This window comes from Anastrepha ludens, chromosome 6, assembly GCF_028408465.1.
Source record: "Anastrepha ludens isolate Willacy chromosome 6, idAnaLude1.1, whole genome shotgun sequence".
Taxonomy (NCBI): Eukaryota; Metazoa; Arthropoda; class Insecta; order Diptera; family Tephritidae; genus Anastrepha; species Anastrepha ludens.
The window spans coordinates 83,960,694-83,983,374 of record NC_071502.1 but is presented as its reverse complement, the minus strand read 5'-3'; the positions used below and the strand labels follow the sequence as shown (position 1 = coordinate 83,983,374).

The following is a 22,681-nucleotide window of genomic DNA, read 5'->3' as shown; positions in this document are numbered from 1 at the left end:
TCAACTAAAGTGCCAGTTGGAAGTAGATTAAAAATCGTGTTGATTTTTGGTATTTTTTGTTTTTTGTCAGTGTTATACATTTTTTTCTATATAGCGTTTGCTTTTTGAACCACCTATTTTTTTGAGAATGGTAACACAAATGACATGTCAAATGTGTTCATAATTTACTTAAAGGTTTGACACTTACGAAATGGGACGCTATAAGCTTGAACAAAATTGGGAAATATTGAAAACCTATTTCCAAAGTGGTGAGTCTTCTTCTTCTTTTCTGATTTTCACATCGGTGGCTACGTCAATAAGCAAAATTGTCGGATTTGGGGCTCAGAAAATCCACACGTTACTGTAGAGAAGCAAATGCATCCACAACGAGTCACTGTTTGGTGCGGTTTTTGGTCTGGCGGCATCATCGGGCCATTTTTTTCGAAAATGAGCGAGGAGCTGCGGTTACAGTAAATGGCGAGCGTTGCCGTGACATGCTCAACGAGTTGTTTCCAAAAATTGAAGAGGATGACATGGACGACATTTGGTTTCAACAGGACGGTGCAACTTGTCACACTGCCAAAGTTACACTAGAACTTTTGGCTACCGTTTTTGAAAACCGAATAATCAGCCGAAATTCCGATATCAATTGCCCGTCTTGGAGCTGTGATTTAAGCCCGTTGGTCTATTTTTTGTGGGGAACCGTTAAGGACAAATGCTATGCGAACCATCCAGAGACGATTGATGCTTTAAAACACGAAATCGAAGTTGCCATTCATGAAATCGGAGCCCAAACAATCGAAAACGTGCTTAAAAATTGGGTTGATCGAATGACCTACTGTAAAGCCAGTCGTGGCAGTCATTAGAAAGATATTATTCTTCATTCATAAATGACAATGTTCAATCTTCAAAAAAAAAAAAGTTTCAAAAAATATTGATTAGTTGTTTTTTATAGTCAAAAATCAAACTTTACATGGCCCACCCTATATATCGCTTAAAGAGTAATACGTTTTTCGTTTTAAGAGCAATCATTTTTCCCTACAATGGGAAAAGTTTTTTGAAAAATAACAAAATGGCGGACTTTTGAAAAAAAGGTATGTTTTTCGGGTGGAAGTCAGACTGTAGTAAGGAAAGTTAGGGCTGAAAAGAATCGAAAGTAGCACCTGCCAGAATGACAGGTCTACAGAATAATAATCAGTTTGACTTTTTCGTTTCAGATGTCCTGAAGAGCCAGAATCCTGTTGACAAGCCACCTATCTTCTTGTTAAGACGCTTACTTTGGTGCCACACTACTACAAACAAATATGCCAAAAAAATTGTTTTTTTTTATTCTATTTGATGTCAATAATATTTAACATAAATACTATAAAATCAACACGATCGCATTTTATTGTCTTAAAAAAAATTCCTTAAAAATATCTATAAAAAATGAGTATTTGACCAGATACTACGCGTTCTTTGCACTTCGCACATGTAGATTTTGTCATTCCACGCTTTGTTTTTTTGCTGTTTTGAAACTCATTTTTCCACATTGAAATAGCGAAAGCATAAAAACACAATCTTTTTAACTCGAGCTTCAGAGCAAAATGTTGCTAAAAATAAGACTGAAAGTTACGTAGATGTTATTATTAGGTGAATTGATGAGCTCCATAACTACAAAACAACAACAACAACTTATACAGTGATATTATCGCATTGAACAAAACGTGAGATTGCAAGATGTTTGAAAGCGATCGGTAAAGTGAGAGAAAAGCTGTTGTTTGTTGTTATAAACAAGAACAAATTGTTATAGCTACATATACGAGTGTTCACCAAAACATAAGTGCCGTATGTATGAGTCAATGTATTTGCCATATAATTTAATATCTGCTGACTCCCCACGAAATAAAATTCTGGTTACAGGCCTGAAGTAGTACTCTCAAACAGACAGATATACGCTGAAAGAAGTAAAAACAATTCTAAGATTAAACTCAAATGAGTACTGCATATGTTTGTATGTTTTGTTATGTACATAAGTATGTAAGTAGGTAAACAATTTAATTGAAACTAGTTACATTATAATTTTCTATTAGCAAGTGTCAATTGCCGTAACTGTAACTGAGTAATCAGAGCTTAAAATTTAAAAGTATACGCAGGCAGTCAAAGTGCATTACAAAGAGTGAGAGAGAGATGAGAATAACGGACAACTCAATTCAATTGCGTACGTGTCTATACTTGTATAAGTTAAGCCAATAATCTATGATGGTCACCCACGTAACATATTTTGTAAATAAGTAACGGCTTCGCGAACACTTGCAATGCAAGAGTACGTTGAATGCTGGGAGAGCGGTGTCTGGAATGGTCCTGGTCTTGGAGTATTGGAATGCAGCGGAGAGTGAGTAGCGGAATGTGAGCAGCGGTGGCTTCAGGGTATTCTAATTAGAATTAAGCTTTCTTTCTGTTTGCGGCAATTGGAGTAATAAGTTGTACTACTACTAAGTGATACAAAAAGTATTCATTAATAAAAAATTAATATTATATTAAATATAATTGTTTAATTGGCGCCCAACGTGGGGCACGGGAAGTTTATGAATAATTTAAATTAATATCCTCGTCGGAAAAAAAACATCGAAGAACTTATTCAATCAGACGGAACACTGCAAAACTTAAATGAAATAATAGCTGCTGACCTTTGCTGACATTGGAAAAAGGGACTTAATAGAACCGCTAAGGAACGGTGGTTAATTAATCAACACGTCTACCAAATACAACATTGAAGAACAAAGCTTAAACAACGGAAATTATCACTACATATTTTTGTGCTACTGCAAGTAAAATCGGTGGAGTACAGCAATTTAACTTGAGATTGAACGGTGTAACCTTGGTTGATATCTAAAGCGCCTAGTAACTACTCACATGGAATATCACGTTTAATTGAGTACAACATTAACAAACAAAAGAATAATTAATTTAAAAAAGGAGATTAAATATGTAAGTGATATGCTCAGTTATTTTACGAAATGCTAAAATAATTCAAGGAGACATTGGCTTGTTTCGAAAAGTTGTCTTTGTGAATTTTTTGGTGACCTTTTTCCCTTCTCGAACTGTTTTCCCAGTTTTTCTATTAAAGCATTCGCTTATGCAAAATAATCCCTTTTAAAACCGCGTGTTATACTTAAAAGTTTATGTGCGACCTTGAATTAGCTAACCTTTTTGACACGTTAATTTTAGAGGACAAAAGCGAAGTAAGTATGAACTCTAATGAGTTGACGGCTATAATTACTGCAGCAATTTCGGCTGCACTAAAATCGCAGAAAGAAGAGTTTGATAAAAAATTAGAACAAATCACAAAAAAGTTTGCTACTACATTGCCTGGAAACGTAGAACCATTTGAAGAGGTTAGAATTGTAGGAAACGTACAATGTGACGAAACTCTTGACCTTGTCAAATCGTTACCCGAGTTTAACGGCAAACAAGAGGATTATGTTTCATGGAGGCAGGCTGCGCACACGGCCTACAAACTCTATGAGAGGTATGAGGGAAGTGCAAAGCACTACCAAGCGGTGGCACTAATTCGAAACAAAATTAGGGGTCCGGCAGACAATGTTCTAGCTTCATTCAATACTGTGCTAAATTTCAAGGCCATTATAGCTAGGCTAGATTTTACCTATGCAGATAAACGGCCAATTTATTTGATTGAGCAGGAGCTTAGTACTTTACGGCAAGGGAATCTGACGATTATACAATTTTATGATGAAGTGGAGAGAAAGCTCACACTTCTTGCGAATAAAACCATAATGACCTACGAGGGCAATTTAGCGAATTCCATAAATGAAAAATACAGAACGGATGCGTTACGCGTTTTTATTTCTGGCCTCAGAAAACCCCTTTGCGACATTTTATTTTCTACAAGGCCAACTGACTTGCCGTCTGCTTTGGCACTTGCTCAGGAACTAGAAGCGAATCATGAACGTTACACCTTCGCGACACTTTTTTCGAAGCGTTTTGATGATAATAGCAGAAGCCAACCTTCTGACAGAAGGTCTCTTGAAAACAACAATGGTCAGTTGGAATATTTGAATACCCGTAAGAATCCACATTTCCAGCATAATTACAATTGGCAACAAAAACGTAGTTTTACTCAAAACGGTACGCAGAAAGGACCTGAACCGATGGAAATAGATCCGTCAACGTCTCGCTTTCGTCGTCCATCAAACTTTGAGCTCAAAAATTCGCCGAACGATATCTTAGATCAAACCAAAGCCAATAATTTTCAAGGGTCTAGGCAAAGACAATTTCTTCAAAATACTGGTAACCTAGGACAACAAGCTAAGCGTCGCTCTGATTTTGAGAGGAGTACCGGGCCTAAAATGCAAAGAATTAACCATATTACCCAAGATAGGGCTGGAAAAAATTCTTACGATGACTTGGTAAAGAGTGAAGTTGAGGATATTGAGGAAGAGATAAATTTTTTAGGGAAAGGTCACTGCTACCTTGGGTTAGCAGAACAATAGGAGATGAGAAAAGAATTATAAAAATGTTAATAGATACAGGGGCCTCAAAAAGTTATATAAGACCCTTTAAGGAGCTAAAAGGAATCGTACCTTTAGCCAAACCATTTTTAGTTAAGTCAATTCATGGCGAAACTAAAGTAAATGAAAAATGTAAAGTACATTTATTTGGAATAAGTTCTGATTTTGTTATTTTGCCAACTTTAATAAATTTTGATGCGATAATTGGGCTTGACTTGCTAACGCAGGTTAATGCCATTGTGGACCTAAAAAAAGGTATTGTTACCCACGACTTTGGTATAGAAAAGTTATTATTTACTGAATGTGAAAACATAAACATTATACAAATTAAACATGAATGCGTACCGCTCGCAGTGAAAGATGAGTTTTTAAAAATGATACGCAAACGATCAAGCGCGTTTGCTGATCCAAATGACTCTTTACCATATAACACTAATATAGTCGCAACCATTCGTACAAAACACGAAGAGCCCATATACTCTAAGTTATACCCTTATCCATTAGGCGTAGCAGATTTTGTGAAAAATGAAATAAAAGAACTTTTGCATAATGGCATTATTAGACCCTCTAGATCTCCATATAATAATCCAATTTGGGTGGTGGACAAAAAAGGCTTCGATGAGTTAGGGAACAGGAAAAAACGCTTGGTGGTAGATTTCCGAAAGTTAAATGAAGTTACCATCGATGACAAGTATCCAATACCAAATGTAACATCGATCTTGTCTAACATGGGTCAGTCGCAATATTTTTCAACACTTGACTTGAAATCGGGCTTTCACCAAATCGAACTCGCAGAGCGAGATAGGGAGAAAACAGCATTTTCCGTAAGCAATGGCAAGTATGAATTTTGCAGACTGCCATTCGGTTTAAAAAACGCCCCAAGCATATTCCAGAGGGCCATAGACGACGTGCTACGGGAACAAATAGGCAAAAGCTGTTATGTTTACGTAGACGACGTCATAATATTTTCGCAAACAAAAGAGAAACATGTTGAGGACGTAAACTGGGTTTTAAAGAGCTTATATGATGCCAATATGAGGGTTTCAGTAGGAAAGTCTCAGTTCTTTAAAAACGAAATCGAGTATCTCGGGTTTATCGTTTCAAGAGGAGGTATTAAAACGTGCCCAGACAAGGTACATACAATGCTGAACTTCCCAGCCCCCGAAAATTTATACTCTCTAAGATCATTTTTGGGACTGGCAAGCTATTACAGATGCTTCATCAAAGACTTTGCCAGCATAGCCAAACCTTTGTCTGACATTCTAAAAGGTGAGAATGGAAAAGTCAGCGCTAATCAGTCAAAGAAAGTAAAAATAACATTAGATTCAATGCAATATCAAGCTTTTGATACTTTGAAACGTATTTTAATATCCGAAGATGTTATGCTCGCTTACCCTAATTTCAAAAAGCATTTTGATTTGACTACCGATGCCTCTAACCATGGTCTGGGCGCTGTTCTGTCTCAGGATGGCAGGCCAATCACCATGATATCTAGAACCTTGAAAGGTAATGAGCTCAATTTTGCAACAAACGAAAGGGAGCTCCTGGCCATAGTATGGGCATTAAAAAATCTCAGAAATTATCTCTATGGTGTAAAGCACTTGAACATATTCACAGACCACCAACCGCTAACATTTGCAGTTTCCGATAGAAACTCGAATGCAAAACTCAAGCGTTGGAGGGCATTTATTGATGAGCATAACGCAAAATTGCACTACAAACCAGGAAAGGAGAACAATGTCGCAGATGCCTTGTCGCGACAGCAGGTTAACTTGGTAGAACAGGATACGAATTCCGATTGTGCAACAATTCATAGTGAACGGTCTTTGACGTATACCATACAGTCAGTTGAAAAACCCATAAACTGTTTCAAAAACCAGATTATTATTGAAGAAGCAGAGAACCCATCTAAACGAACTTTTATTGTATTTGGAAATAGGACAAGACATATTATTCAATTTCATGACAAAAACACTCTGTTAGGGACTATCCAAGACCTTGTAAACACAAACGTAGTTAATGCAATTCATTGCAGTTTGCCTATTTTAGCACATATTCAACATGATATAGTCAAAATATTTCCGAATACGAAATTTAAATACACAAAAACGTTTGTAACAGATATCTTTGACCCAAACGACCAGCTTGAGATTATAGTTATGGAACATAATCGCGCACACCGCGCTGCGCAAGAAAATGTCAAACAAATTTTAAAGGATTATTTTTTTCCAAAACTGGAGAAAAAAGCAAAAGAGGCAGTCGGAAACTGCAAAATATGTTCAAGGGCAAAGTATAATAGGCATCACCAAAAACATAAAATATCCCAAACACCAATCCCGTCATATGTGGGAGAAATCCTTCATATTGATATTTTCTGTACAGACTCGAAATATTTTCTAACATGTTTGGACAAATTTTCCAAATTTGCAGTTGTGCAAACTGTACAATCTAGAACTATTGTAGATATAAAGCCTCAGCTCATGCAACTTTTGAACATATTCCCTAATGCTAAAACCATTTATTGTGATAATGAGAAATCATTTAATTCCAATACTGTCAGATATCTCCTTGCCAACAGCTTTGGTATTGAAATTGTTAATGCCCCACCCCTCCACAGTGCATCTAACGGGCAGGTGGAACGGTTCCACAGCACATTGATAGAGATTGCTAGATGCATTAAATTGGAAAGGAGCATTGAGGACACTCGGGATTTAATTTTATTGGCGACTATCGAATACAATAAAACAATTCATTCGGTAACCAACAAAAGGCCAATTGATATATTTCGACCTATGACCGAAAATACAAATATAAGCCCGGAAATACCGGCACGTTTGAAACACGCACAGCAACTAGAGCTAAATACTCATAACAAAAACAGAATAGAACGTAAATTTCATGCAGGTGACAAGGTACTGGTAAAAAGAAACACCAGACTTGGTAATAAATTAACCCCCCTTTACGATGAACAGATAATAGAAAAAGACTTGGGAACTACGGTTCTTATTAAAGGGAGGGTGGTCCATAAGGACAATTTGAAATAAGCCTACTTTTTTGATGAAGTTTTCATATAAGTTTAAGCTTAACGTTCAGACACGCTACTTGCAGAAAATCGAAGGACTATTTGCAATTCAAGTCATTATATTGTAACTTTAAAAGTTTGAACTGAGCATCTCACAAGTAGTTAAAAAGTTTTAAGTTTAAGGAAAAATGTTTCATATATAATTTAAAAATCGGCTAAAACATAGCTTATCAAATCAACAAGTACTTAGTATTAGAAAAGTAGTTTTTAAGCCAGAACATCGAGTTACCGCTCGCTCCAAAATATAAGCAACATCTTCATCCACATACTATGAGTGCGCCCGAAGTACTCTTACATTTCGCTACAAGGAAGTAATGAGCCCGCAACAATTCATTTTCGATACTTTAATATCGGCAAACTAGAAACCATTGTGTCTAGTCAACAGGCTTATACGTTTTTCAATTTGCAACTTGACGCTTTAATAACGTACTTACGTGCATAAATATAAAGGATCGAGGACGCTCCTCACTAAGAGGGGGAGGAGTTAAGCCAATAATCTATGATGGTCACCCACGTAACATATTTTGTAAATAAGTAACGGCTTCGCGAACACTTGCAATGCAAGAGTACGTTGAATGCTGGGAGAGCGGTGTCTGGAATGGTCCTGGTCTTGGAGTATTGGAATGCAGCGGAGAGTGAGTAGCGGAATGTGAGCAGCGGTGGCTTCAGGGTATTCTAATTAGAATTAAGCTTTCTTTCTGTTTGCGGCAATTGGAGTAATAAGTTGTACTACTACTAAGTGATACAAAAAGTATTCATTAATAAAAAATTAATATTATATTAAATATAATTGTTTAATTTATATTCATTCAAATAGGCGGATGTTTGCTCGTATCTAAGCAAGTGCGTGATTGCTTAATTGAAGGCAAACTCAAAGTCAACTGAAACGACAACGGCTACAACAACAAAAATCTTAACAGCAATATTGAGACAAAAAGAAATTTCCAGCCATAGCAGCAGAATGGCAAAATGCGCGACAAACATATACAGGACAAAGCACTCACAACCGATGGATGAGCGATATTTGCATGAAAACACACACACATACAAAGCCTATACTTATGTATATGTATGCGTGTATGCGTGTTGGAATTGCCATTAGAATATGGTTGGAAGTGCAAAAGTGTTATTTGCATGAAGATTAAGGGCAGAACGAAGTGAGATTCAAAGAAGTGAATGCTGAAGGAGAGGCAGAAAAACAAAATCCGGACGGAAGAATGTATGTATGTAGGTGTGTCAGACATGACAGATGCGTACAGCTGGTGCAAAGTTGTTGTCGTAGACCGTGTAAAGGTGTTTTTTGCACTACTGCTTTTGGTTTTGTTGTTAGCGTGGGAGTTGATGCTGCCAATGGTGCTGGCTTTAAAGTGCGAAAATATGCCGTTTGGACAGTTTACGACAAATGTAACAACAGTGCGGAACGAATGCTTCGAACCATGTTTTTGTTATTTTTGCTGCCTGCATGACAATAAAAACAAAAATTTCAACGACAACGACAACACAGACGTTAACGTCAGCACTGATGCGTCAACAACGACGTATAGCATATACACGCAATCAACCGAAATAATTGCAATTTGCAATTTGCATTTACAAGCACTCACTCAACACTAGCACAAACAACAATAAAACAAAAAACGTAAAAATGAAAATAACAGACTCCCGGTGCAATATTAGATAAAATGTTGCCAAGAAAATTGTATTTGGAAGGAAAATGCTGCTCAAAGAAACTCAAACGTAGCCTAGAATTAACTAGCTTTTAGTTAACTATTCTGTAAGGATTGTAAAATCGAATAAATTTTAATAGCTGTAAATTAAAATGGAATATTATCTGTCGATTTGTATGCAAATATGTTTGACTTTGTCTAAACGTTTTGATTGATCGCGCTTGCATTTTCGGTATGGCTTACCACGTATTTATACAGCCGCGGTAGTTGCTGTTGTTGTAACCGTAGTCCAAAAGGTTGGTGCGTGACTACCATTCGGTTGAGATTCGAGTCTCCGAACATAAAATACCAAATTTGTTTCTCAAATCGGTCGCCCCTCGGCAGGCAATGGCAAACCTCTGAGTGTACTTCTGCCAGGAAAAATTTCTTCAGAAGAATTCATTCGCCGCTCGGAAGCGGTATAAAACTGTAGGCCGCCCAATTAGTGGAACAACACCAAGATGCACACCGCAAATAGGAGGAGTGGCTCGGCGAATAAATGGTGTAAGGGTCAGTTATATTGTAATATAAGTATCACATTGATTGCTATGTGAGTGAGTAAGTCGATACCGTAGCTCGAAGGGTCCAAAGAAAAACAAACTAAAAGGAACGTATTTTTTCTTTTCTTTTCTTTTTACTTTTCATAATTTTGCGAACTGAAAAGGTTGAATTTAACATTTTTTCTAAAATAAAAAAAAAAAAAAATAAAAAAGTTTATAAATTCGTGTGGAACTGTCTTTAATATGCCGTATTTGTTAAATGTATTATATATTTTTAGCGATATAAGATTGAAAATCATAAATTGGGGCTAATTGCCCAGGTGACTGTTGTTGTTCAGTGGCCTTGTATTACATTACTACCTTTCAGTTGGTCCTGGTCCTTTTGACGAAGACTGTAAGCCAGCGAGTGTAGTTTAGCCATGAAAAGATTTCTTACAAAAATCAACTGCCTTCCGAAGGCACTTTGTAGGCCAACATAGCGGCGCACAGTACAAATTGAAGAGAAAGCATCATAACCAGTTCATCTTGTCTCCCAACTAATTGGCAATTAAGCCTCAATCGATTCCATTCAGTTCACCAACCCATACAAGCACTAAGCGCCGCCATCTGCATTCTCCCGAAAGCGACAATAAGTCGCCTAATTACAAATGATACTCGCAGGCTAAACGCTTTTGCATTACTGAGTAAATTGTATAGTGGAACAGATTACCTTGGCCTTAAGTGTAGTGGAACATTTGCACTTGTCTACGAGTACAGCACAAATCACCTTCATTGGCGTCATTATTCGCCAATTATCATTTACAAATCTGCTAAATTCATTAACATCGAAAACTTGTGCACCACCCAATCAATGACTTTATGCAAGAGCGCCCCACATACTGCGGTGTGTCACTTTGTGTTTGTTATCTGTCATTGCCGGAAGAATTGGCACAAATTGCTTGTCTGCAAATACGAGGAGCTGTGCCTCAGTTGTGCTTGATTGATTTATAATTATGTGCTGGATTTCGACAGATACCCTGAAGGGATAACCTGATATGCATAGTGATTGCGATTTCAGGTCTCAGCTAGCGATTTTAGGTAATTTTTTTTCAAATAAAAATGCTGTATACACAACAAGTGGGATTGAGTATATGTTCTTGGTAATTGCTAAGAATACTCGTATAAAAAAAGGTTTGCCAAGTTTTGGTTTAAAAATTTACCGATTTAGAACTAATTTTTGAAAAATCGAAAGGAATTCATGTCTTTTGAATAGGTTCCCAATTAAATTTAACTAAATACAGTAGGCTCTCGTTAATTCAAACCTGCGATATTTTATTCAAACCTTCTCATTAATTCAAAGTTATCACGAGTCCCCTACAAAATCTCTTTATATTTCGGGTTATGTCCATACATTTTCTGCACTCGGTAATTCGAACGAAAAAATCATTGTTACGACGCGGTAAATCGAACTCATATGATCAAATACTCGACAATTCAAATTTGCAAAGTTGTTTGGTGTGTTAGAAAGAATTTTTAATTTTGAATTTTGGGACTCCCCTAAAAATACCTTTACTGTGCGTGGTTGCGTGTTACGCATACAACATAGGCACATTTTGACGCACGAATCGCGTCCTTGGTATACAGATTAAAAATTTGTATTAAATATGAGTCCCAAAAAGTATAAATGTTTGACGATGGCTGAAAAGAAGAAGCAAATAATTGTCAATGATGAAAAACCATCAATGGTACCAGTAGTTGACATCAGCGGTGTGAGTTTTTCTAACTATGTTCAAGTGGATGAAGATGTTGCTGCCTCTGGATCACTAGCCGATGGCGAAATTTTATCTGTGACAGATACGAATGAAAAGAGCAACGATGAAGATGAAGACGATACATCAGAACCTTTGGGAAAGGTGTCAGTTAAGGTAGCAAGAACCTCATTCGATAACTTAAAAAGCTTTTGTCTACAAAACGAAACTGATGAAACAGCATATCAGACACTTTTTCTCCTTAAACAAATGATTGAAAAGTCTGAGCAGCAGCAATGTGCTTCGAAGCAAACCCGATTAAATGAGTTATTTTCAAAGATTAATTAATTCACATTATGAATATGTGAAACATTAGCAGTTAAATAAAAACACTTGATAATTCGAAGTTTTATTTATTTTCTCTCAAAATTTTCGAACCATTTAATATTTCAAACTCTCGATAATTCGTAATATTTTAAGAGTCCTTCGAATTAACGAGAGTCGACTGTGTTACTAAAATACAATACATTGGAGAAAAATTTGTAATAAAATTATAACTTGAACAAAATATTCTAATTTTTATCAACTTATAATCTTAATCAACATTTTTGTATGTGTTCGCCGCTCTGTTTAATATAATTTATAGCAATTTTAAAACAATTCCCGGGTATGGTACGGCATACCGGTAAAACTCGTTCCCCTTAGATTTACCAAAGAATCTGGAAAAATTCTTACAGGTCTAACTACCTCTATTTCTCTATTATATCCGATATTTTCCTTCTGTTACTTTTCTCCTTTCCTCCTTGACTATCCACCCTTTCATTTTCCAGAGCTTTGAATATAATGGGCTTGTTAGCCTGAGCGATTTAGGAGTTACCAAATCTCTCGGTGCTTCTGGGGTCGACTTTTCAAATTTCATTTCATTTGATGTTACGGCATGCGGCAAAAACCATTTTTTTTATTCGGGAGAGTTTTCATTTGAATGTGCAATTATAGATTTTTTCATTTTCTTATCAATACAATTTTTTAAAATACCTTAAAGTTACAAAGGACTAAATTAAAAAAAGTGTTTTAAATACTAATACTCATATTAATAATGGATATCAAACGAAACATTTTTTTGTTTACTTTTCGCCAGGACAGAAATAGATTTTTTATAGTATCCATTGCGTATACTTTATATCGTAGGAGGAAAGCCCAACTATTTTTTTCGCAACGAAAAACGAAAAAAAAATGTGTTTACAGACAGAGGTAGGTACGCACGAGAGATGGGCAAAACTGATGTTACCTGTCATGTCCGACCGACTGTCGCAGATCCTTCTGTTATTAAGCAAAAGGGACTATAGGCAGCTGGTTGGACTGATGACAGGCCACTTTCTAAGGGCAAAGCACATGGAACAAGTGGGCATCTCAGACAGTGCACTCTGCCCAGTATGTGGATAGGAAGATGAGACGGCGGACCACTTTCTGTGCGTTTGCCGGAACCCCGTTCGAATCAGGCTTGAGGTTTTTGGCACTGATGAGTTAAGAAGCGACGACCTTGGCACCACAAAACTTACTCACATTTCCTCGGAGATAGGGCAGATTTAAAGAAAATTAAAAAGGGCACCTGAGTGTAGTACAGTGGGCTTAATTGTGTCTGAGTGCTGCTAGTTTTCCCGACAAAAAAAGAACGTAAGTGAAATGATTGAAGTACCAGTTTAGCATTCCCCAAGTAGCACTAAAGCGCCGTTTTGATACCTTCAGCGGGCAGATATCTACAGCCAACTAGTGGAGTTGATGTAATGGATAGGGTTCATGGGATTTAGGTTGGCGCATTGCCTCAGGCTGTCGAAGAATGGAGCACCCAATGGCCTTAATCGTCTAACTGCCACACCCGGACATTTACAGAAAAGGTGCTCAACAGTCTCCTTCTCTGAAAGGTCGATACGCTTCTGCAACGGGGGTTAAATGGTAAACCTAGTTTTTCTGCGTGTGTGGCGAGCGTCCAATGACCGGAAGACACAACTACGAGTTTGAAAATTGGATGGCGTGGAGTCCCTAGAACTTTCTGCGTCCTATGCCTATTGTACTGGGGTCAAAGAGTTTTCGGAATAGCACACGAAGAGAGAAGATGGAGCTGAGCATTTGTTCTGAGCTTTTCTGAAAAGTCAGTTTTGCTGAGATACCTGAAACTATTTTTGAAAAATTTAGTCCTTTTAAAGTTTAAAGTCCTTTAAAAAATTAAATTGATGAGAAAACTAAAAAAAATTGAATATGCAACACAGCGATTTAATTTGTTATTTTCACGTGCTGAATAATATTTATATTCTGTCGCACGGTGTTATGGTTAAAAAAAGTTATTAAGTGTTTCTTTTACTTTTTTGCCTCTTTTATTTATTTATTTCTTTTTCATTGATTGTTTCTTTCCTTTTTTCGTTTTCTTATTAATATGTTCAGCGTGCAATTAGGAACAATTACCTCAGCATGGATTTGTAAACACCCGTCAACATATACAAGACTAATAAAAACTTATTGGCAGTTTAGACACATTAGGGTGCCTCACCACAAAAGGTTTCAGTTTTGCACCAGAATTGTAAAATTTATTATATTTTAAGGTTTTCGCTAAAAAAATTTCGGAAAAATATTAAAACTTACGTGAACTGGATCGATTTGAAAATTATCCCAAAAAATTAGTAATTAAGTAAATAAAATTTATTTTTCACAATTTTAACTTTTAACAAAATCTAAAAAAACGACAATTTGGGTGATACTTTGAAATCGGCCCTGCTCACATATTGAAAAACCTAATATTTTTCTGAAATGTTTTGTGAGAAATTTGAAAACTTAATAATATTCATAATTCCGATATAAAAATATAATATACTTTAACACAAGTATATATCTGTGCCCAACTACAGGGCAACTGCAGCCGCAATTTAATAATATACCACGTTGCGCGGATCAGTTTGAGCTCGCCGTGCCTTAACTTTGTATTTGCCTTTACGTTAAATATATCGCACCCTAAATACAAAAGGGTCACAACTCAAAATTTTCCACACTCGAGCTTGACTTGTTTACAGTAGCACAGAAAACAAACTATGTGACATATCACGCTGAAATTTGCCGTGTAAGCTTATAACAGTCCTACCAAAAAACAAAAAATTTATTTTTGCCATATGTCATCCGCGGACCGTTTTATGGATAACGTCTCGTTCATATTTGAGCAGAAGGTACATTTTGAGTTGTGACCGTTTTGTATTTAGGGTGCGATATGTACATAAAATAAATTGTGTTTCTTTGAAATAGCGTTTTTTTCCTTTTTTTACATAAAACAGTCAACGAAAATTCTCCCATAGCCGTAATAAAGGCTATGGCCATAATTATCGTACAAATTGATCGATGTCTCGTAAAGAACCGATCAAACAATTCAAACTTTATGCTCGTTGTCAAGGTGACATTTTACACTAAAGAAATTATTTTTTTGTGTTTTGTTTGTTCCATTCAATTGTGTGTTACAGGGTGTTAGCAACGGAAGCCAACAAAGAGAAAATTCGGTACATTTTACAGTTTGGGCAAATGCTTTGATATCGTTGCGATGGTATAGGGTTTTTCAGTAAGAGCGCTTCAACTTTTGAACTTTTTTGAATAAAACACAAACGGTTTGACTTTTTTGAACTAATTTTTTTTTATTACCGAGTTTGAACATATACATTTAAGTTTGAAATTCGATTTCTTTTGCATGACCACCGCGTGCACGTTTTACGAAGTCCAATCGTTGAACCCAATTTTCGACCACTCTTTTGCATAAATCGGCCGAAATTCCAACAATTTCGCGTTCAATATTGGCTCTGAGTTCACAAATCGTCGCCGGCTTGTTACTGTAGACCAATGACTTCACATAACCCCAAAACGGGCCGGCTTGTTAAATGGACCGTAAAATGGCCGTAATGCTCTTAAAGTAGCAGCAACAGAACGATTATTTTCATAAAAAATTTGCACGATTTGCAATCGTTGCTCAAATGTGTAGCGTTCCATGATGAAATGTATACTAATGAAGTTTACAAATGACAAGCGAAAAATAAAAAATATTGCGTCGTTCGCCCTCCCTATCGGAAAAAAGTTGAAGTTCACCTATTGAATAACCCTATACAAGTGACCATTTGTGCATTATAGTGCCTAAGGCATAAAATTTTGGTTTGCTATCCGTGCAAATTACTGCCTTTGGTAAAGAGTTTTTGGCGAAGGTAACCGCATTAAGGATCGCTGCAGCTGCGGCTGTACAAACGGAGGCATAGCTAGGGAGGATGCCTGCCGTGTCTTCAAAATTTTATTAACCATGAAATGAGTCCGCGTTTACAAGTATATGAAAATAAAATAAAAATAAAAGTGGCCATTTATTCATCATCATCATCGTTTCCTTAGTCTCCCATTGAAGCGGAGGGCTTCGACCCATTCTTTGAGAATTAGCAAAAAACCCACCTTTTAAGTTACTTTTGGTTGGAATGATGCACAAAATGTAATCATGAAGTCTCCGTGGTCTGTATATGCACAAATTTTCTCACAAAAACATTTCATTTGTATGAACTTGAGTCTGGTACGCTATTTTTCTTTATGCAAATAATACCTAGTAAAGTCCAACAGTAGTAAAGAAAGACACAGTAAAAATAGAAACTAAGTACTAACAACAACTATGTAGCATTAGGTGAGTACGGCTTTCCAGAAGCAACTACACCCACATATGACTTTCCTTATTTAATGCATAACTGTGCACATATTTATGCAAAATTGCATCAGATTGTGTACGTAAATACATATACATACATAGCATGCACACATCTACATACATACATAAATGTAATTTGCATGCGTTTTATCAGTGTTAGCTCGTCGTAAATATTTTACTAAGGTGCTGACGTAAAAATTATGTGGCGGAAAAGCTGCAAAATACTTTTAAACTCTGCCAAGGCAAGCATTTTTACACACATACAGAGAGGTAAATACTTCTCTGGGAATATCTGAGTGTAACTAGTGATGTTAAGGTCGAGGACGTGGCATTCAAACCATATATTTGCCAGGTGTGTGCCGGTCTGGAGGTCTGTTAGCTCTTACTCGTTTTGGGATTATAAGTTTTGTGTGCAGAGAGATGCAGTAATTGCGTCCATCTGCTAGTGTTTGTCAAAGTGGTTAGTTTTCTATGAGATTAAACTCAAATTATTTTTATATAATCCTTTTTTAAAGGAACTTAATTGTGTACAGCAAGCAACGCTTTTCACGACAATGAAAAGAAATTCTTATGAAAATTCTCACTGATGTAATTAACACTTTGTAAGACCAATAGCAAGCAAAATAAAACAATATTCGTGTGACTGGTTACATACCTGTGTGAATGGTACATATTAAAATTAAAACATAAACATAAAATAATTATTAATAAAAACTAAAATAAAATAAATCACAAATTAGTTTAATCTATTTATTTAGTAAAAAGATAAGCTAATCAAGCTACTGGGTTCATACCCCATTTATAAAGGTTTTAATCCTTTTCTTTTTAATTTTCAATAATTCTGCCAAAATCATATTTTTTTTTATTTTAATAACAGGAACATTAATTACAGTATCATCTAATTCTTGATTAAGAGCTTGAATAGGTCTAGAAATTAATTTATTATCTTTTATCCCCCTAATAAGAGATAACAACTTAATATCAACAGAAGCCTCTCTTAAATATTTCTTAACTCAAGCAATAGCATCTGCTGTTTTATTATTTGCTATTATTATAATATACCTTAATAATTTCCCTATATTACAATCAAATTCAATATATAATGATATAATTATTTATTCTTCTCTTTTATTAAAAAGTGGAGCAGCCCCTTTTCATTTTTGATTCCCTAACGTTATAGAAGGATTATCATGAATAAACGCTTTAGTGTTAATAACATGACAAAAAATTGCCCCAATTATATTAATCTCATATATTACAATTCAACAAAATATTTTTATTTTTTCAATTATTATTCTATCAACAGTTATTGGATCAATAGGAGGATTAAATCAAACATCTTTACGAAAGTTAATAGCATTTTCATCAATTAATCATCTAGGTTGAATACTAGCTGCTATACAAGTTAGCGAATCCATATGAATAACCTATTTTTGTTTTTATACATTTTTATCCTTTAGTTTAACATTTATCTTTAATAATTTTAAAATGTATCATATTAATCAATTATTTAATTCATTTTTTAATTCAAAAATTTTAAAATTTATGTTATTTCTAAATTTATTATCCTTAGGAGGACTTCCACCATTTATTGGATTTATACCAAAATGATTAGTTATTCAATTATTAGTTTTAAATAATCAGTATACTCTCATAACAATTATAACTGTGATAACTTTAATCACATTATTTTTTTTTTACGTTTATGTTTCGCTGCTTTTATACTAAACTATGATGAAAATAATTGAACAAACTATATACAAATTAACAAAATTTCATTTAAATGTATAATAATCTTATCTTTTATTTCCACATTTAGATTAATTTTAGTATCTATTATCTATACAGCTTTTTAATCATCCTAAGCTAAATCAAAAATTTAAAATTTTATAAAATATAAAAACATTTTTAATTTATTATAAAATAAAGGCTTTAAGTTAAATAAACTAATAACCTTCAAAGCTATAAATATAAGTTAAATCTTTTAAGCCTTAGTAATACTATATTTATACTCCTTTAGAATTGCAGTCTAATGTCATTATTGACTATAAAGCCCTAAATTTAAAATTTAGTTTAATCTATTTATTTAGTAAATTCTTAATTATCAATTTATAAAAATAAATTCTTTTTGATAAAAAATTTATTCTTATAGATAAACTTCTTATTGATCTGTAAAATTTACTTACAAATAAATTTTGTGATTTATAAGAATAAATTTATATAACTAAATTTTTGATTAAAAAGAATTTATTCTTATAAATAGATTTACAATCTATCGCCTATTCTTCAGCCATTTAATCATTTCAAATAAGCTATTTTCCTTTAATGAATATTTTAATTGTCTTAATCGCGACAATGATTATTCTCAACAAATCATAAAGATATTGGAACATTATATTTTATTTTTGGAGCATGAGCTGGTATAGTAGGAACATCCCTTAGAATTCTAATTCGAACTGAATTAGGACATCCAGGAGCCTTAATTGGAGATGATCAAATTTACAATGTAATTGTAACAGCTCACGCGTTTGTGATAATTTTTTTTATAGTAATACCTATTATAATTGGAGGATTTGGAAATTGATTAGTACCTTTAATATTAGGAGCACCTGATATAGCATTTCCACGAATAAATAATATAAGATTTTGATTATTACCCCCTTCTCTTACACTACTACTAGTAAGTAGTATAGTAGAAAACGGAGCTGGTACAGGATGAACTGTTTATCCTCCATTATCATCTCTAATCGCTCATGGAGGAGCTTCAGTAGATTTAGCTATTTTTTCACTGCATTTAGCTGGAATTTCATCAATCCTAGGAGCAGTAAATTTTATCACAACAGTAATTAATATACGATCTACTGGTATAACATTTGACCGAATACCTTTATTTGTATGAGCTGTGGTATTAACAGCACTATTATTACTTTTATCTTTACCAGTACTAGCTGGTGCAATTACTATATTATTGACTGATCGAAATTTAAATACATCTTTTTTTGATCCTGCTGGAGGAGGGGATCCAATTTTATATCAACATTTATTTTGATTTTTTGGTCACCCAGAAGTTTACATTCTAATTTTACCTGGATTTGGAATAATTTCTCATATTATTAGTCAAGAATCAGGTAAAAAGGAAACATTTGGTTCTTTAGGAATAATCTATGCAATAATAGCAATTGGACTATTAGGATTTATTGTATGAGCCCATCACATATTTACTGTTGGAATAGACGTAGACACACGAGCATATTTTACATCAGCTACTATAATTATTGCAGTACCAACAGGAATCAAAATTTTCAGTTGATTAGCTACACTACATGGAACTCAATTAAATTACTCACCAGCAATACTATGAGCTCTAGGATTTGTCTTCTTATTTACAGTAGGAGGATTAACTGGAGTAATACTTGCTAATTCATCTGTAGATATTATTTTACACGATACTTATTATGTAGTAGCACACTTCCATTATGTATTATCTATAGGAGCAGTATTCGCAATTATAGCTGGATTTATTCACTGATACCCTTTACTTACTGGGTTAAACATAAACCCTAGATGACTAAAAAGCCAATTTATTATTATATTTATTGGAGTAAATTTAACATTCTTTCCCCAACATTTCTTAGGACTAGCAGGTATACCTCGACGATATTCAGATTATCCAGATGCATATACAACATGAAATATTATCTCAACTATTGGATCTTCTATTTCATTATTAGGGATTTTATTTTTCTTATTTATTATTTGAGAAAGTATAATTTCCCAACGACAAGTTATTTACCCTATACAACTAAGTTCATCAATTGAATGACTTCAAAATACCCCTCCCGCTGAACACAGTTATTCTGAATTACCACTTTTAACTAATTTCTAATATGGCAGATTAGTGCAATGGATTTAAGCTCCATATATAAAGTATTTCACTTTTATTAGAATTATAATTATAAAGTAAAAATTTAGTTTAATCTATTTATTTAGTAAATTCTTAATTATATATACACATATAATATACACATAATGACAACATGAGCAGCCCTCGGCCTTCAAGATAGTGCCTCTCCCTTAATAGAACAATTATCATTTTTTCACGACCATACCCTTATAATTTTAGTAATAATCACAACTTTAGTAGGTTATTTAATATTTATATTATTTTTTAATTCATACACAAATCGAAACCTACTACATGGACAAACTATTGAAGTAATTTGAACAATTCTGCCAGCTATTATTCTATTATTTATTGCTTTTCCTTCTTTACGACTTTTATATTTAATTGACGAAATTAATGAACCTTCAGTGACTCTAAAAGCTATTGGACACCAATGATACTGAAGTTATGAATATTCAGATTTTATAAATGTAGAATTTGATTCATATATAATCCCAACAAATGAATTAACAGCAGATAGATTCCGACTATTAGATGTAGATAATCGTGTTATTTTACCAATAAATTCACAAATTCGTATTTTAGTAACAGCTGCAGATGTAATTCATTCATGAACAGTACCCGCTCTTGGAGTAAAAGTAGATGGAACTCCTGGACGATTAAATCAAATTAATTTTTTAATAAATCGACCAGGGTTATTCTACGGTCAATGTTCCGAAATTTGCGGTGCTAATCATAGTTTTATACCTATTGTTATTGAAAGTATTCCTGTTAACCATTTTATTAAATGAATTACAAATAGAGTAAATTCATCATTAGATGACTGAAAAGCAAGTACTGGTCTCTTAAACCACTCAATAGTAAATTAGCACTTACTTCTAATGATTTATAAATTATATTTAATTTTTAAAAAAATTAGTTAAACACATAACATTAGTTTGTCAAACTAAAATCATTAAACTTTATTAGTATTTTTTAATTCCACAAATAGCCCCAATTGGTTGATTAAGTTTATTTATTATTTTTTCTATCACATTTATACTTTTTAGAATAATAAATTACTACTCTGTAATTCCTCAATCCCCTAAATCTGACTCAACTAAAAAGTCTTCAACTCAACCTCTTAATTGAAAATGATAACAAATTTATTCTCAGTTTTTGACCCCACCTCAAGCATTTTTAATTTATCTCTTAATTGAATAAGAACTCTTTTAGGATTAATAGTAATTCCTTCAATATATTGATTAATACCTTCACGATATCATATTTTCTGAAATTCAATTTTATTAACTTTACACAAAGAATTTAAAACTTTATTAGGATCTACAGGGCACTCAGGATCAACTTTTATTTTCGTTTCTTTATTTTCACTAATTTTATTCAATAATTTCATAGGACTGTTCCCTTATATTTTCACAAGTACAAGTCATTTAACATTAACTTTAACATTAGCTTTACCTTTATGATTATGTTTCATAATTTATGGTTGAATTAATCACACCCAACATATATTTGCACATTTAGTTCCTCAAGGAACACCAGCAATTTTAATACCATTCATAGTATGTATTGAAACAATTAGAAATTTAATTCGACCAGGAACTCTAGCAGTACGATTAGCAGCTAATATAATTGCAGGTCACTTGTTATTAACTCTTCTAGGAAATACAGGTCCATCACTTTCATACACTATTATTTCACTATTAATTATTGCCCAAATTGCATTATTAGTACTTGAATCAGCTGTAGCAATTATCCAATCCTATGTATTCGCAGTATTAAGTACTTTATACTCTAGAGAAGTAAATTAATTTTTATAATGTCAACACACGCTAATCATCCATTTCATTTAGTAGATTATAGCCCATGACCTTTAACAGGAGCTATTGGAGCAATAACATCAGTTTCAGGTTTAGTTAAATGATTCCATCAATATGACATCTCACTATTCTTATTAGGTAATATTATTACTATTTTAACTGTCTATCAATGATGACGAGATGTTTCTCGTGAAGGAACCTTCCAAGGATTACACACCCTACCTGTAACATTAGGCCTACGATGAGGAATAATTTTATTTATTTTATCAGAAATTTTATTTTTTGTGTCATTCTTTTGAGCTTTTTTCCACAGAAGACTATCTCCAACAATTGAATTAGGAGCTTCATGACCACCAGCCGGAATTAAACCTTTCAACCCATTTCAAATTCCTTTATTAAATACAGCTATCTTATTAGCCTCAGGAGTAACCGTAACATGAGCCCATCATAGTTTAATAGAAGGTAATCATTCTCAAGCAACACAAGGGCTATTCTTCACAGTATTATTAGGAGTATATTTTACTATTTTACAAGCATATGAATATATTGAAGCACCATTCACAATTGCTGATTCAGTTTACGGTTCTACATTTTTTATAGCTACAGGATTTCACGGAATTCATGTATTAATTGGAACAACTTTCTTATTAATCTGTTTAATCCGACATTTAAATAATCATTTTTCAAAAACACATCATTTCGGTTTTGAAGCAGCCGCTTGATATTGACATTTCGTTGATATTGTTT

General features: G+C 34.0%; 2 pseudogenes; both read left to right on the top strand.

Moving 5' to 3' along the window:
* The first annotated feature begins 11,421 nt into the window (after positions 1 to 11,421).
* Positions 11,422 to 18,070, top strand: LOC128867148 (NADH-ubiquinone oxidoreductase chain 2-like; annotated as a pseudogene).
* Positions 18,071 to 18,560: 490 nt separating this feature from the next.
* LOC128867147 (cytochrome c oxidase subunit 1-like) lies at positions 18,561 to 20,927 on the top strand (annotated as a pseudogene).
* Positions 20,928 to 22,681: the final 1,754 nt, after the last annotated feature.